Source organism: Carassius carassius, chromosome 45 (assembly GCF_963082965.1).
Source record: "Carassius carassius chromosome 45, fCarCar2.1, whole genome shotgun sequence".
Classification (NCBI taxonomy): domain Eukaryota; kingdom Metazoa; phylum Chordata; class Actinopteri; order Cypriniformes; family Cyprinidae; genus Carassius; species Carassius carassius.
In genome coordinates this window covers 10,059,215-10,073,790 of record NC_081799.1, presented here as the reverse complement: position 1 = coordinate 10,073,790, position 14,576 = coordinate 10,059,215, and positions in this window count along the sequence as shown.

Below are 14,576 nucleotides of genomic sequence, written 5' to 3'. Positions count from 1 at the left end.
TAATCTGATTGTGTAAAAAAATCTAAATACTGAGAAAATCACCTTTAAAGTTGTCTAAATGAAGTTCTTAGCTATGCATATTACTAATCAAAAATTAGGTTGTGATATATTCATGGTAGGAAATTTACAAAATATCTTAAATGGAACATGATCTTTACTAACTATACTTATAACAATAATTTTGCCCCTTACAAATATATATATATATATATATATATATATATATATATATATATATATATACAATTTGTTTCTTTTCTTTTTGTTTTTTTTTTTGGCTATTGCTTAAAATATACCCCAGTGAGTTAAGGTTTTGTGGTCCAGGGTCACAGTTGACCCTGTTTAACATTATTCTAATGAATAATAATAATAATAATAATAATGCTTTCATAGTCTGTTCATATCAATGTGTTCATAGAAACAGTCAGCTTGATCTTCACCTGCCATGTTCTGCTGATGTTTTCAGTGGCCTTGCTTCTGCCAGTATTGTTCCATTCATTTACTGCAAAGGTTTTTTTTTTAAAAGTATTTGTTAAAAAGTTATTAGTCATCAACCAGTGCAACCAACTATGAGGTGCTTCACAACATTACAAACTGTGATTTGAGAAAAAAAAATAAAACGTTGAGCTCCTCTGTCCCCTCAGCAGCCAGACGCAGTAGAGTGTCCGGCGCCAGGTCCTCACTCGATGAATCTGCGATAACCGGTAGAGGGCTGGGTTCCAGATGTAGAGAACTAAGTGGATCCCATATGTGTAAAGTCCACGGTATAGCCTCGGAGCCTGTGTTTCCCCGGCAGACCTTACAATCACCTCCAATCTTCCATATGCACAAAATGGTTGTTCATATGTGTAATTGCTTCCAAAACCTCCTTCAGGAAGGCTGGGACTTCTGCAGCATTCCTGTTCCAAGTGGAGTGGTATGTTTTCCCAGTGTTATCCAGCCTTACTGAGAAGGTAGTGCCATATTAGAGGTAGCTGGTCTTCTTGTGCTGAGCCCTGGTCTGCGCCAGAAATTAGGGGTGCTCGGCTCCTCAGCAAAAACCAGAATAAGTGGTGCACCTGCTGCCTTCTTATACTCAGGCTACTAATTGCATGCCAATGTGCATTGGCTCGTTTAGGTTACACTCGAAGTACATTGGTCTATCTGAGCGATATCCCAATTCATCGGTCATCTGACATTACGTCTCTTTTCCCTCCTTCAGGCAACAAGGGTTACTATACAGTACATAACCAATACGTTACATTTCACTCTGCCTTTAAATATAGCCCTCATCATGTGTGAACAACAAATAAAATGTACTAAATGTTGCTTGTTTTGGAAGAAAACAAGTCTAATCAGACTTTTTCCCCAAGAGACTGTCATTTCATAAACATAGTAAACAGCTGTGAGAAACACAGCTGCCCCACAGAAATCAGCTCAAGGTCTGATGATAATCCTTTGCAGTTACAAATGGAATCAACACAAAAACACATGGACGTTGTTGCTGCGAGATGTTTGCTGTCAAAGTCCCTGCCAGTTTTGGCAATTCAGCTGCTTTTACTACTTTATGATGCTTCGGCTTATCTGCTGGAACTTCATTGGTTATTTTTCTCCCTAAGATCATTAATGCATTTTAACCTAGTAATTTTATCAAAAATTACAGAAAATACTCACAGATGCTCGGCCAACACATTGCAAGCTCACTCTTGTTGACAGTGACAACAGCACTCACTGAGAGTACAAAATATTTAATTATTATTAAGGTTAAATGTCACAATTGTGACGTTTTAAGTTGCCAGCACATACTTTAATCATTAGACTGCATAATGGCAAACTTAAGTATAATATATATCCATGAGTTACTGCATTTAGCTTTTTCCTGTTTGCCATCTTGATGTCCTTCATCAGTGAGCCTCCATCTGCTCCACTTTCCCCATCATCTCACCATCATGTGTCTATCTCTGTTCACTAATTTGTCTCAAAACATGACAGCTAATTAATAATCTATAGGCCCACATCTGCTGTTCAAACTACAAGGGCAGTTTAAAACAGCAAAACAATTCATTCATTTTCTCATTTGAGACAGTTTTCATTACATATTTGTATAGAATAAATGTAGAAAGATGAATCCTAATACTTTTTAAAAAACAAATGCAAATTGTTGACAGTCCAATGAGATTTCTAATGAAAACATATACAGTACAGTATAGTCATAAAAACTTTATTTTTATGGAAAATGGAAACCCGTAATAATTATCCTCAACTTTCTGTTCAAATCTGACTTCCATCTGATGTAATCACTTAAGCATAGTCATATGCAGGTATGTGTGAACTCTATTAGATTCCATTCAGCCACAAGCACTGCCTGCGGCCTTCTGGGAGTTCATCATGCCGGCTGGTTAACATCTGCTGAAATTTGCATTGCACTGCATAATAAAGTGCCAAATAAAGAAGCGCTACCTGTATGTAAAAGAATAGCAAACATGTCAAATAATAGCATTGCAGTATTAATGCAAGAAAATATATTATATTCATAAGTACTCATTTTACAGGTAAAGTAATATGGCTTTAAGTAATATGGCTTTAACATTTACATTTATGGAGACTACATGAATGGACTAGTTATCTAGTCACATTGGAAATGCAGCACAATCTTTAAAAAAGAAATAGCATATTATTAAAATGAAAAGTCACTACCGGCACGACTATGGATAAAATAGGCCCCGGAGAACACGTCATTCTCTTCTTTGTCTTCACTGATTTTTCTGTTTGAAGCATGCATCTGAAAGAACTGGTAAGAGCGATCTTTCTCTGTCTATCATGGCGACTACTAGCAAGCGTTTAGACAGTGTGTGCATCCGTGTCGGCGTTATTTGACACCAGATGACACACACAATCTTTGCGTCATTTGTTAGGGTGAAGAGTTATGCTGACATCGAGGCGAAAGCGGCTATTAGAGGATGCACCCCTGTAGAAAGAGCTTTCTTTTTGTTGGAGGAGACGTCTACTCTTAATCTTCCTCCTTGCCATCTAAACCCTTCAGGATACATCTAAGAATAAAAAAAAGCTTAAATGGCAAGGCATATGCAGCAGCAGGTCAGGCTGTGGCTTCATTACACACGATGGCGATGCTTCAAGCATATCAGGTTGATCTGCTAAAAGACCTGGATAAAAGCGAGGGCCTTTCTCCTGATTAGGTAGCCGAGCTGCGCCGCACCGCAGATCCCTCTCTCCGTGCTACCAAGCAGGCAACAGAAAGACATCTGTGGGTGAACCTGGCAGATATCAGGACGAAAGAAAAGGCTTTCTTCTCTATGCTCAGGCTTTGCCTTCCGAAATATTCCATACCTCCATTTGATCCGTCGTTACACAAAGGTCCAGTTCTGAACCCAAACAACAAAGGGATCCGGGTCCATCTCGATCTGAGGATCAGAGATGGGTACAGAAGACTTGTGTCACGACTCATGCTCCTCCCCCACATGCGGGTAGGGGTAAAAGGAATCGTGGGTCACGGGGAGGTAGGCAAGACCTAAGGGATGTGATCCAGGTGAGGCATCAGCATTCTCATCCGAATCAGAGCGATACTAAGTATCTACTCATTATCTTTGGGGGTTTTTACATCTGCCCTTATCCTCCCCTTCATAATTCCCGTGTAACCACCAGCTCTCCACCTGACCGAGGTTAAGTGGGCACTTCTTGCATAACAGTCTCCTATGCTGGACCTACAATGTTTCGGTTGGTTCTACTGTATGTTCATAGTAACCAACTTACTGATGGTTCGGACTAAAGGGAGTCGCCCCTTGAGTGGGGCTCCAGCGCAGGAACCAGGGTGGGTCAGTATGAACCATTCTGTATATACTTGTATATGTATCAAATTGCTGGTGGTTATGTGTGTACTAATCTTCTGTGAGTTTCTTTGCAGTGCTCAGTTACAGTGTTTACTAAACACTCATCTGCATTATGTCCAGCCGGTATGATAGCCCTGATTCCGGCTTCATGTTTCCGGTATCAGGCGGCTAGATCACAGGTTTCTGTGGGAGCCTTCTTGATCATCAGGCCTGGCACGGCACTGCAAGGAATTTCATGGATGTCCAGCCAGGTCAACCTGAGGGGCTTCCTGACCACTTAGTTGTTGCTGATGCATCAAGCGGGAAGCGGAGGTGGCAGTTACGGTAGTCTTCTTGTATATGCTGCCTCAGGTTATGCTCCCCTCGCCAGAGGTTTGTCAATTTGAGCTTGCCTCTCCCGTGCGGTTCGGCACCTCTGCGATGCTTAGGAACCTTTAAGTACGCACGCTAAGCTCTGTGTACTTTTTGAAAACCACATGGTGGTGAGTGTACACATTGAACACTTTGCGCACTTTCTAAAATCCTGTACGGTAAGGGTTACGCGCTCTGCTTCGTTACCTTTTTTGAGATGGTTAGACTTTTGTTCCTTGTTCCTAGATCTTGGGTGCCTCTCCACCTATGTATCCTCGGATACCCACCTAAACAGGGTGTTGCTACTAGGGATTTGTTGAGACAGCTCCTTCAGCAAGCTTATCCAAGAGCGAGCGGTAGCCCCTGTGTGACAAGCAAGACTAAGTATAAAATGCTAGGTTCTTTGCCATACCCATTTAAAGGAATCTTTCTTGATTCCAAGCCTTCAGCTCTTTCCCGGGCCGAGGCCCTAATGAGTAAGGTGGGTATGTAGCCTAGGCCTTTGGCCGTAAGGGTTAATGTCAAGGACAGCTGTCTAACGTCCCAGGGGCAACTCCCATGGGAATGGTAGAGTTGGTACTTAGTGTTCGCCATGATTCTGGCCTGCACTACCCTCAGCATGGCATTGTGGGAATACTGTTCCCAATAACGACCCCTAGAGGTCCCAATTTGAAGTTCCCTTTAAAGGGAACGTCTCAGGTTACGAATGTAACCATGGTTTACTGAGTAGGGAATGAGACACTCGTTCTCTAGCTCTCTGCCATGCTTTGGACGCAAGCTTCAGATGAAGAAGTGAATAACGTGTTCTCCTAGCGCCTATTTATCCATAGTCATGCCGGTAATGATGTCAGGTGTTGTCGCCGGCCAACTCGTTGGTGTTTTTTCAATGTATACTTCAGACATGGGTCACGATGAGGTGTTCCCCATAGCGAGCCCTAGAGGACACAGTGTCTCGTTCCCTACTCAGGGAACCATGGTTACATTCGTAACCTGAGAAGTTCTTCTCTAAAAACCAACTCTCTGATTTTTGTCTGAAATTGAAGTTGCTCAATATTAATCCAAAGAAACTCCAGATGGAAACTGATAGATTCTAACTCAATCAGACATAATGACATCATTATACACATGGTTCAGCTGATTGGTTTCTTTTCACATCAGCAGCCAAGGAGCTTGCAGCTCAGCTTTCAAATACTAGGCTAGAGCTTGTTGCAGCAGTTGTGTTGAGTTTCAGAAACCCTCTGCTTTCCCCAGCTCCACCTGTCTAGATCTGCTAGAGGGGGATTTCATGTATGTTATATATAGGGGTTATTTCATCTATATTTAGAGCCATCTTTATTGTTTGGTTTCTGCGTAGAACTGTGTTCACTTCTGTCATAATTAATACATGCATGAATCGGTGGGTGAGGCTAAACAGGCAATGGTGTTGAAGCAGGCTTCGATCTTCTTCTGCAGAGGTGGTGTTTAGCCACACTATTACATCATAGAGTGACATGTTCCACAGACTGGCTTTATTATAAGATGTTTTTAGATTAATTACAAAGTTTTGAGTTTTGAAATTTACAGGATGTTTTTATAGCACAAATACTTCATATATCAAAATACCAAAGGAATGTACAGTACCTTTTAAGTTACTTTTGCTTAAGTTACTTATGCTGATATCTTTCAGAGATAATAAATTGTTAATTTAGCACAACTACACTCAGTAGTAAAGGAAAAATCCATTCTGCCTCAAATTGCTTAGCAACGAGAACACAGGGATTATAGTAATTGTCTAATCCATGCAGTAGCACCATCTTGAGAACCTGAGGGAGTTCAGACAGACAAAAGTGGCTGATTAGAGAATATATGTTCTGTGGCTAATATGTGGTGTAAACTACTGCCAGATTTTGGGGCTATACTGACACTGGGTGCTCAAAGGAAAATGAAGTGATTATTTTCAAAGTAAATTAAATTTAAAATCTGCTTTTACAAGTTGATCCATGATTAAATGGCATTACACTTTTTATTTAAAAAAGCATCCTGATCAGAAGCATTATTTGCATTATTACTTTTTACAGACTCATTTTCACATTTAACACAGTAAATCTAGCAATTTTCTGTATATTTATTTATTTATTTTTAAATGAATGTACATTTATAACACTATACATGGTGTTATACATTACCTTGGCATTAAAATACAGAAAATGCTGTTGTTTTTCTAATACAATATATGAGGGAATGACTGCAAACTTTACATCTGTCACTCTTCTGAACAATGTAATCAATCTCTCAGTATTTCCCCCTTTTGTAAAGTCATATAAACACTATCTTAGATTCTGTATTTTGTTATTTGAGCAAATGGGAACTCAAAAATTATATTTGTTGTAATTTCTATTCACTGCTTTAGAAGTTTAATGACTGCTGTCGCTTCTGAGAACCTCAGAAATATGAAAAGCATTCACTGAAATCAATTGCTAGTCAAGTCCCTAAATTTGTGTGCGAAGCGTTTGAGCTACTACTTAAGTAGAGCACCCTAAATCGACAAAGAGTGAAGATTTCATGACCATTAGGATGCTGCCTTGAGATTTTAGGCAGCGAGGCGGCACACTAGTCACTGGGATGGAGCCGTGCTCTGACTTTTGGTCAAAATTGCTGCATATTTCAATGAAAGCACTCCATTTAAATAACTATGTGAACATTTCTGTCACTTTTAAATTGGAGTCCCTGAGTGCTGAATTCTCAAACAATATTATATTAGGTGCTCTATTATGGAGGTTTGAAACATGCATGCGCCTAATAAAGCTGATACAAAAGGTGACATTGAGGAAGAACTCAATAGGCTGGAAATTAGCCAGCTCAGTGGGCAGATGGGCTTTTGACAGAAATATATTGAGCCCCAGCAGTCTGAAATGGGTGGAACAGCATAAGCAGAACTACAGAAAAAAAAGAGCAGCAAATGCAGAAAATCAAATCAACAGCTGACAGGTCTGTCATCCCCAAGGAAGAATGACATACACAAACATAAGAGCAAACATTATCTGAGCAGGTGGGTGGCAAAACGTTAAAATAGTCAATGATAGAGATATGCCGTCTGCATGACAGAGATATGCACATTGCTCTGACAGGTCAGTAAAAGCTTAATTCTAGTAGTGCACTGGGTGACCAAAGGTGCCTTCAGGCAATGACGGCAGTAATTATCATCATGGCACGGCATCGTTTAATAGCAGAGATGGATATGTCAAGAAAGATCTCTACAAAAAAACAGAGGGTCTCAACCTTCCAGCGGCACCAAACGGCATCTTAACAGCAATCTTCAGAAGAGGAAGTCTCGACTGAAAGACTATAAAAGGACTGAAAGAGAGGTTTGATATAGCCGCTTGATTCCAGAGGACAAAAAGGCACCGTGAACTAAGAATGACTAAAACATGACACATACATCTTTATTCTTGACCCACTTGATGCTTATTCATTAGCTATGCTCTGATTGGTTGTTTAGATCATACATTACAGACTGTATTAGATGTCATAGTGAAAAAGAGGGAATGAGTTATACTGAAACACAGCCATGTACTGTATGGTGCAGACTTGACTTCTCATTGCGAAATTGATAATAGGCTGTGCACATAAGGCTCTTTAGCACAAAATGGATATTGAGAAAATGTGACAAGAAAAAAAGCCCATATGGTATATGCAGAATCATTTAATTGCAATTAAGTGTGTGATCTCGCAGTTCTATTTTAATTAGCAAACTGACACATACTTAGACTTTTTCTCGGTTTATGTGTTAACCTAATCTTATATTATAGTGATTCTCAGGTGAATTGCTTCAGATTTAATTTGGGGAATAAGTGTCAACAGAATATATATTATTCTGCAGCCTTGATGAGCATAAAAGAAAAAAAACTTTTGAATGACAGTGTATATTAGTATATTACAGTAAATCTCACATTCCTAAAATAAACACCACACAAGGGTTCCTATTTTAAATTAGTGAAAAAGTGAAAGTGAAAGTGACTTGACATACAGCCAGGTATGGTGACCTACACTCAGAATTCGTGCTCTGCATTTAACCCATCCAAAGTGCACACACACAGCAGTGAACACACACACACACACCGTAAACAAACACCCAGAGCACATAACCAAATATGATTCACGTTTCAAAGTCAGTAATGAACTAATAGCATTGAAGGATTCCAGGAGTGAATGCTTGTTCACACAAAGAATGATACCTCTCCACCTTATTCCATGCCCCATGAGTGAACAGACTGAGGTTTAGAGATCAGTGGTGCATGGGGGGAAATAATGATATCATTGAACTCACTTTCAAAAGTTTTTTTTTTTTTTTTAAATTCCAGCTGATGAATCATAAAAGTATTGACAGGCAATTAGAATCCACCCTACTTTAAAGGTCATTTAAAAGGGCAGATGACATAACTGCAGCACACTAATCAAAGTTATTGTTTGCTGGTGTGGCAGCAGGGATGGTGTATTTTAGCACTTCAGGATCTGTCAACCTGAAGTCATTCAATTTTGTTAATACCTGAAATAAGGTCTGCGGCTTATGCAAGCTCAAGATATTTTTATGTTTTATTCTATGACATAAAATACATAAGTAATATTTATTTGTAATTGTTTTAAAGCTTTTACTTATTTTGAAAAAGGTGGTTGCTAACAAGTGGCTAAATAGAACTAAAAAAGTTGTCAGGGATTATAAAAATCACAATGAACAGGAAAAATTCATCTACTCTTTATAGTTCAAAATTAAATGAAAAATCCTGTTGGGTTTCTTTTGAGGAAACCAGGGTGATGCAAACTTACAGTATGACCTACAGAAATCCATCATCCCTGCAGCACTCTATGGTGGCTTTATGTATTTTAAAAAGTGATTCTTATGCACAAAAATAATTTTCTTTTATTATGCTTCTAGTCTGTAATCTATACAGCACAGAGTCAATGACATGGCAGATACTGTGATCGTGGAGGATGACTTTGTTAAAACCAATTAATTGCAGAGTATTTGATCAGAGCTTTAACCATCATTCATCGCTCCCATACTGCACTCCTAACCCTTCCATTAATGAGCTTTTATTAATGTGAGCAGTCAGGGGACTGTTCGCCCCCAGGGCTAAACCATTTAGAGTAATCAGCAGCACTGAATGTGAATGATGCTGAGCCCAGATTAATAATTTACCAAGTACATGTAAGGACAAGATCATTCTTGACCAAGCTCATCCTGCAGAAAAAGGTTTTGTCATGCCATCACTGATGCTGGGACAAAAAAAAATTATCTTCCATAAAACTTCTTTACAAAGAGGAGTTCAATGTCTAGTTCTCAGAAGCCAGTCAATGAACATTTGTGTGCTTGTAAGCAGCCATGTCCAAAATGATCATTGCTTGGATACAGTGCTGTGAGAACATGTTGAGTTTACCATGTGATATACCATGTCTACACTTCTGATCTGCTCAAACACTCGATCTGTGTTGGGATCATCAGTGGCAAATCCTTTAAATATGTAAACATACTTACAAACTCTACCATGAGTCAGAAGCCTCAGGCTGTCCTCGCAATTATTGAACTGTCTCACTTTATAAAGACAGACACCAGTTTCACCAGTTCACCTTGCAGTTAATAAAGCGAGAAGAGTAGCATGCCTATTTGGCATGCTGCCCAGGGAGAGGGCCCCGAGCTCGGCATCGGCCCGAATGCTGAGCGCTCACTGACCACCCCGGATGGTAAGGAGTCGCTGGTGGAGGGATGCTAACAGACTAGAGAGAATGAAGGTAAGGTTGCTATGATTATTTATAGTGGTTCTCTCTTGTGGTGGTTGGGTAGAGGATGTGATTACTGATGTTGAATTTGCTGCGTTGATTATCTGCGTGTGGCTCTCTCTCTCTGGTTGGATGGTTAGTGTGGTTATTACGAGTTGATTATCTGTGTTTGCTCCTCCAGACATTTGTCAATAAAACATCATGTTGTAGGCTACTCTCACAGGAAACATTCCCTATCCTCCATAAAATGCTTAACACACATATTTGGGTTGAACTGTTCCGGAACAGTGTTGTAAATGTGTGTTCTCTTTTGGAAGGCCAAACATCGAAAAACACAGCTTCTCCAGGACATGGCGGCGACAATAACAGTGAGAATAAAAGTTACACCTTCTTTTTTGTGTGAGAACATTTGAGCGACGTTATGCAAATCTTTCCACATCGTGATGTAGACACGTGGGGGCATGTTTAAACGATGTGTATTAGGAGGGCGAGGTTGACTTTTATAAAGAATATCTCTTTGGGTTTGGAGAATTTAGTCTTTGCAACTTTAGGGATCTTATCTATTCACGAACAGCTTGTAACACTCCAAAGAGAAAGGAAAACTTGAAATCGTGATGTGGGAAGATTTGCATAACTCTGGCCAAATGTTCACACAAAGAAAGGCATAACTTTTATTCTCCCTGTGGTATTGTTGCTGCTGCCTTGTTGTGGATACAGACGCTGTGTTTCATTTTGAAAGCAAAAATACTTAGTTTGGCATTCCAAAAGAGAAATCAGTGGTTAAGTTGTATTTACAACACTGTTCCACAACAGTTCAACCCAAGTCACTTTTCTCTTCAGCTCTCAACGGAGGCGGTCGCATTTCTTTCCTTTCCTCCCTGCCTTCCCTGCTTCGCTTGTTTTCTCTTGTCTCGTCTACTTTGAGAGACTCTATCTGCACTGCTTCCCTAAACTGAAACATGGATTTGATTAATTGGTCTCTCAATGCAATTGACAGCATCTTCTTGACGAGGAGCTTGGGTTTGGGGGAACCTGACTGCCCTGCCAAAACATTCGCAGGTGGCTACACGATGGACGCGTGGGCGAATTGGCGGGTCAGGCCGTTGACACACTGGCTGCGTGGCGGCTGCCTCGCGTTTTCTGTGTCTTTACACACCAGAAGCGTGCCTGACGCAGCACGGCGCGTTGCTGCTGCTGTAGGTGACATAGAGGGAGACCGCTGACAGACCAGGCTCTTGTCTTCATGACAACAATATCAACTTTTTTTTTACACACCTACACCTACGCCTACTGATAAAGGACACCGTCAACAGTATTGATGGCAAAATATACTATGTTTGACAGGTGCAATATTTGAAAATCGATAATTATTTATTTATTTTTTTAAATTACATTTATATCTGAATTTATGTCAACCTATAGACTTTCAAACATCAAAATGTCATGAATTTATATGTATTTGTGTACAAAATTACATATAAACATATTTTCCTATTATATTTTGCCTGGAAACGCTTCCAACACGCTAGCATGTCGCATGAAAAATAGGCGTTGGTTCTATTTCTAGCATGCACGCGTTTTACGCGCGTCTCACGCAGGCAGTCTTCAAGCTCTAACCTGTTAACATGGGAGCCGAATTAAAAACGGACACGCCACGCGGCTGAGACGCTTGCGCCACGCATCCAGTGTGTCGCCGGCCTCATGTGGTCTGGCGGCTCTTTTGGTGGAGGACATTGAAGACATCTACCTATTCTAAACCATGATAACAGATATTCTGATTATTGGATTAGGCTTTGTCCTGGGTTATCAAAAATTCAGATGTAGGGAACAGCTGTCACGTTCGAATTAAGGACAGGAAGCAGTTGCAAGTAAATTATGTTTATTAGAGAAGTATTGCCAGGCTGGGTTGATGGTGGGTGACGCAGGGACCTCGATGGCAGCAGAGACTGGTGAGGAGGTGATTGACCTTGGGTGATGGTGAGGGATCCGTATGATGACTGGTAATTCCAATAGCGACCGAACAGGAACAATACACAAATGTAGCTGAGCAGATGGAACACAGACAAGAATCACGGAGGACCGGAGGACCGGAAAGACAGGGCATTAAGTAGGCTGGTGGAATGAGCTGCAGCTGCCCATATGAAACAATCAACATGACGTAACACGAGAAGAGCAGGAAACGGTGCATTCATGAACCGTGACAACAGCTGTCCAAAGCCTCATAAGGCTGCCCGTCATGATTGATGCAGTGGGCAGAGCAGTCAACATTGAGACTGGGACTATTAACCGCAATATGGATAACATCACGGAGAAGCTCACGACTTTGGAAAGGAAATTTGAGAATTTGGAGACCAAAAATGTACAAATGAACAATCGTAGTGACCGCCAAATGGAATGCGGCTACTAGACCAAACAACTGGTATCTTATCTTTTTTCGGCTTTCTGTACTATCTGGCCTTGGCTAGCTTGGAACAAATCTCCCGTGTGAGCATTGCAGCAAGACTCAAGACAACAAGACAACTTGCTGTGATGCTGTATAATCTGTGGACTAAGGCATCTAGAGAGAATCGCAACTCTCCAGGCCTACTAATACACAAACTCTTACCCATATACAGATATGCACTCACCTCCCAACCCCCATCCCTTTGTACCGCCAGTCTGGCAAGCGGGTCTGTGACCAGCGCTTTAATAGCTGCAGGGTAGGATGACTGCTGCCTGCACTGGATTACCTCGACCCCCCCAATTTCTGTCCCCAGTTGCAAAGTTGTGTGTTTATTGTGATTATGCTTTTGTTGCTGAGGTGTTTTTCATGTTCCCATACTGTACTCCCAAAAGGAGCATAGTATGGGTGTTGTTGTTTTTTTACTCACTTCCCTAATGTTATGCTGTATTTCTTCCTCAATTCCCTTCCTGTCCTGTTTACCCCCTTGTTAAGTATGTTTTGTATGTATGGACAGATTAATGGCTAATTTCGCTGGTACTTGTGACTAGTGACAATAAAGGGCTACTGCTACTACTAAGTAATCAGGTATGTGCAACGCATTTTATAGAGGACTGTTTCCTGATCCTGGGATAGTAGACTACAATGCCTGCTGTTCTGACTTACAGTCTGTAAGTACGTTTACAGGTGTAAAGGATTTGGTATTGATGATTCAAACACAAGTTTTGAGCAGTTTATTTTTTTTCCACTTTAATTTTTATTGTATTATTAGTATTTCACAAGTGCTTACAATCAAATAAAACTTTCCAAATAGAAGTAAAGGCTAATTTGAGTCAGACAAGATAAGCCATTTCAATAACAGGCAAAGAACTGAAACAACCAGAAAAAAATAAAATAAAATAAAATAAATAATAAAAAAAATAAAAAAATAAATAACTTATTATACAATAAAAACAGAGCCTGTGTTAAGAATACTGTAGAAAAAGTAAAAACATGGTGCATACAGAAAGGGAAGACAATTGGGTATACTTATGTTCAAAACTTTGGTGAGTACAGTCTGAGAGCCAGTGACCTTATGACTTGTCAAAGTAAAGTTTCCATTTTTGCCATCTTTTGGCATACAAGTCCACCTTCAATCGTAACACACCAGTCCTATGCTCCAACGCCCTTATTTCCTGAATTACATCAAACCATTGTTGTGGTTCAGGTGAATCAGGCTTATACCAGCTTCTGGTTATGGTTTTCCTTGCTGCTGTAAGGAGTGTTTTTACCAGGTATCGATCCTCCTGAAGTGTAACCAGTGAAATATGACCCAAGTACAAGACAATACATGACAGTGGAATCTCGTATCCAAGCACCTTTGTTAAGGTTAGATGTACATCTTCCCAAAATGGCTTCAGTTTTTCACAACTCCAAAAAATGTGAGTATGGTGTGCTTCTAAGCAGCCACATCGTCCCCAACATTGTTGGGGTGTAGAAGAAGCTTTACTGCTGATTTTAGGTGTAATAAAGTATCGCACCAAATTCTTCCAATTAAATACCCTCATTTGTTGCGAGCTTGTGGAGGATTGTTGAATTTCACACATATCAAACCAAACACCTGGTAGAATTTCTTCATTTAATTCTTTTTCCCACCTTGATTTAAGGTACAATGTTGAGTTGCCCTTACTTTCCATAATACTTACGTAAAACATGGAGATTATTTTTGCACTTTTACTATTTGATTTGTATGCATTCATCATAATCTTTACGACTGGATTAATTTCTTGTGAAATTTCCATTTTTATTTCTCTGTTAAAGTAATCTCTGAACTGTATATACCTAAATAGGTCCTGATTGGTAAGGGAAAATTTTTCTTTGAGTGTTTGGAAAGTCAGTAATTCCTCGTTTTCCATTATTGTACATATTGCACTAATGCCTTTTGTTACCCATTGCTTAAATGTGGCATCTCTTTCACCTGGTTTAAATTGAGTAGCAAAGGCTATCCATCAAAGTACTTTTTGATCTTTGCTTAATTTAAATTGTCTAGCAAATTCAAACCAAAATTACACTGCTCCAGAGGTTATTGAATCCAATTGACTTTTGACTACTGGAGGGATTTCTTTTTCTCCAAGAACTGACTGAATCTGATAACCCACCATATATGTATCAATTTCCTTCCATCTAGCAAAATAGTTGTTGTTACACCAAAGAAAAAGTGGACG